Source organism: Propithecus coquereli, unplaced genomic scaffold (genome assembly GCF_000956105.1).
Source record: "Propithecus coquereli isolate 6110/MARCELLA unplaced genomic scaffold, Pcoq_1.0 Scaffold165, whole genome shotgun sequence".
Classification (NCBI taxonomy): Eukaryota; Metazoa; Chordata; class Mammalia; order Primates; family Indriidae; genus Propithecus; species Propithecus coquereli.
The window spans coordinates 1,291,346-1,295,429 of NW_012141080.1; the positions used below are offsets into that span (position 1 = coordinate 1,291,346).

Sequence of the window (4,084 nt, forward strand, 5' to 3'; positions counted from 1 at the left end):
GCAGGGGCCATGCTAATCTTCTCTGTATCATTCCAATGTGCTGCTGAAGCGAGCACATCACTCCCCCATTTTTAAACTTAAGAGGAAGCAGTCACACAAATAACGAGTCACTGGGACAGGATCCATACCTGGACCTCTTGCATACAAAGCCTGCAAGATTTTCATTTTAACCTGCAGTCCCACTTTTAAATAAAAACATAAATCTTTTATTTAAAAGGATGTTCCTACTACCTGTTTGGGGAGGGTCTTGCCTCCACTGTCACACGTAACTTCTTGCTCTGCTGAAGTTTCTCCTAGATGCTCTGCCATGTTGTTTCCTGAAATGGTAGGATAGGTAATATACAAAAGACGACATGAATCAGGTATGAGAAACTAGCAGGAGAGAGCCTGACTCACTACAGCTTTCCATTTCTAATTGGTAGTGTACCTGCAAAAGGCATGACAATTTTCTCAACTAGCATCAGCGAATTTTTTTTAACTTTCTTTTCTTTCTTTCTTTCTTTTTTTAGACAGAATCTTGCTCTGTTGCCCTGGCTAGAGTGCAGTGGTGTCAGGTCAGCTCACAGCAACCTCAAACTCCTGGGCTCAAGCAATCCTCCGCATCAGCCTCCTTAGTAGCTGGGACTACAGGCACGTGCCACCACACCTGGCTAATTTTTTCTATTTTTAGTAGAGACGGGGTCTTGCTCTTGCTCAGGCTGGTTTTGAACTCCTGAGCTCAAGCAGTCCTCCCGCCTTGGCCTCCCAGAGTGCTTGGATTACAGGCGTGAGCCACCATGACCGACCTTAACTTTCTTTGGATATTCTCAAACATATGTAAAAGTAAACAAAAAGGTATAGTCAACCCACAAATATACATAACCCAATTTAAAAAATAATCCACGTTTTGCCAATCTTGCTCCATTTAAGCCTCTGTTCCGTTGTTTTCTTTTGGTTGGAATACTTAAATCCTACAATGTCATTATACTTGTAAAAACTTTTACAACATTGATAAGGACTTTTTTTTACATAAACACTGTATCATTATACCTAATAAATTAACAATAATCCTCTAATACTACCTAATACGTAGACATCCAGTTCATATTCAAAATTTCCCAATAGTTTTAAAGCTGTTCTTTATAAGATTTATTTCAATCAGAATACAAAAAAAGGTCTCCACAATGACCTTGACTGTTACGTCTCATAAGTCTTTTTCGTTTTAATACAATTCTCCCTCACCCATTTTTTTCCAATCCTTATCACTGATATGTTGGGGAAATTTGGTCATTTGTCTTATGAAATGTCCCACATCCTGGATTTGGGTGATTGCTTCTTGATGATATTGTTTAATTTTTACGTATAGCAAATTTAGAGTTGTGCAACCACCACCATAATACAATTTAAAATATTTCTATCAGCCCAAAAAAGATTCCTTATGCTCATTTAGAGTCACTTCCCATTTGTACTCGTAGCCCTAGGCAACCACTAATCTTGATTCTATAGACTTGCCTTTTCTAGACATTTTATACAAGAGGAATCATGAAATAGCTATGCTGGTTTACTGTTATACAAAACATTTGAAAATTTTTGTGTAATGTTCTTTTATTGCTTCTAGATTTCAAAGTACTCCCTACTCCTCGGTTTTATCACTCATGTATTCTTCTAACTCTAGAATGGTTTCGTTTTTTACATTAGATCACCGATCTACTTGTAGTGTATCCTGGTTTATGGCATGAGGAATGAATCCAATTTTATCATTTTCCAATTAGCTATCCAGTTTTAACAACAGTACTAATTTAAATGTCTTTATCATCCCCACTGATTTAAGATATTTCCTTTATAATGCACTAGATTTCCATATACATTTAAGTCTTTTTCTAGGTGTTCCATCTGTAGAATGTCTTACATTTTAGATTCAAATGATTACATATCTGAGGTATTATTTACCTTGTTCCTCTACCCGCCACCTCCTATAATCTGTGCAAACTGGTTATCAGACCTAGAGTCTTGAGTAGATTCAGGGTTTCTTTGCTTTGTTTTGAGTTTTTCCCCCCTGGTGTTAACAGTACTTCCTAGGGGGTATGAGTATTTCTGATTGCAGTAGATTAAGAGGCACAGAAGGTCTAGTGGTCCTACTTTTCCAAAATGCTGATTTTTCTGTTTTAAAAACTTCCTTCATCAGGACCAGGCATAGGTGGCTCACACTTATAATCCTAGCACTCTGGGAGGCCGAGACAGGTGGATCGTTTGAGCTCAGAGTTCAACACCAGCCTGAGCAAGAGCGAGACCCATCTCTACTAAAAATACAAAGAAATTAGCTGGACAACTAAAAATATTTAGAAAAAATTAGCCAGGCAAGGTGGCACATGCCTGTAGTCCCAGCTACTTGGGAGGCTGAGGCAGAAGGATTGCTCGAGCCCAGGAGTTTGAGGTTGCTGTGAGCTAGGCTGACGCCACAGCACTCACTCTAGCCTGGGCAACAGAGTGAGACTCTGTCTCAAAAAAAAAAAAAAAAGGTTGGTAGTCATGTCCTCTCCCTCTCTTTCATTCCCGATTTTAATACTTTTCTCTAATTCTTGGTCAATCTATTAATAAAAGTTTGTTAATTTTGTTGATCTTTTAGAAGAACTTGAGGGTTAATTGTTAATTTTTTTCCTCTTGTTTTTCTATTCTCTATTTCATTTATTTCTACTCTAATCTTATTTCCTTCCTTCTACCTGCTTTGGGTTTTGTTTGTTATTCTTTTGATTATTTAGGAGTTGTTCAATTTCCACATATTTGTCAACTCCCCCAAATTTCTGTTACTGATAACTAATTTTATTCTATTGTGGTCAGAGAACATACTGCATGTAATTTCACTCCTTTTATTGAGGCTTGTTTTACAGCCAAATATATGACCGATCTTGGAGAATGTTCCATGCACACTAGAGAATATTCAGCTGTTGTTGAGTGGAATGTTCTACAGATGTCTACTAGAACTAATTGGTTTTATACTGTTGTTCAAGTATTCTAGGTCCTTTTTGTCTGATTGTTCTACCTATTATTGACAGTTATGTACTGACGTCCCCTACTATTACTGGTGAATTGTCTATTTCTCTCTTTAATTCTGTGAATTTTCCCTCCATGTATGTAGGAGCTCTGTTGTTAGACGCACACAGGTTTGTAATCGTTAAATATTCTAGACGAATTGATACTTTGACCATAAAATGCTCTTCTTTGACTCTTACAACAATTTTTGTCCTAAAGTCTATTCTGTCTGATATTAGCGTAGCAACCTCAGCTCTCTTTTGGTTATTGTTTGCAGGCTATATATTATTCCACCCTTTACTTTCAACCTATTATAATAACATTTGTGAATGTAAAGTGTATGTCTTGTACACAGCATATAGCTGGATCCAAAAATTCATGCTGCTGAGCTATGCCTTCGGATCAGCGCTCAACCCATTTGTATTTAATGTAATTACTGATAAGAATTTATGTCTGCCATTTTACTATTTGTCTTCTGTATGTCTTATGTCTTTTTTGTTCCTTAATTCTTCCATTACTGCCTTTATTGTGTTAAATGTTTTCTAGAGTGCTATTTTAGTTCTCTTGTCATTTCATTTACCACATATTTTTAAATTACATTCTTAGTGGCTGTCCTTGGGATTACAATTAACACCTCAATTTATAACAATCTAGTTCAGATTAATCCAATTTATTTCAATAGTACACAGACATACCTCATTTTATTGTGCTTTGTAGACATTGCATTCTAAGCAAATTGAAGGTTTATTAGCAACCCTATGCCTAGCAAGTCTATCAGCACCATTTTCCCAACAGCATGTGCTCACTTTGTGTCTCTGTGACATATTTTCATGATCCTTGCAATATTTCAAATATTTTCACTATTATTAGATCTGTTATGGTGATCTGTGATCAGTGATCTTTGACATTACTACTGTAATTGTTTGGGGACACTAAGAACCATGCCCATGTAAAACAAACTTAATCAATAAATCAACTTAATCAATAAATGTGTGTGTCGACTGTTCCACCAACTGGCCAATACCACATCTCTCTCCCTCTCCTAGGGCCTCCCTATTTCGAGACAAAACAATAT

The 4,084-nt window shown here is 36.8% G+C and overlaps 1 protein-coding gene across 1 annotated transcript in view; it reads right to left on the reverse strand.

Annotated features, from left to right (window-relative positions):
- RFWD3 (ring finger and WD repeat domain 3) overlaps nt 1-4,084 on the reverse strand; it is a 75,194-nt gene that overhangs the window by 46,725 nt on the left and 24,385 nt on the right. The gene's annotated exons all lie outside the window — the stretch shown is intronic.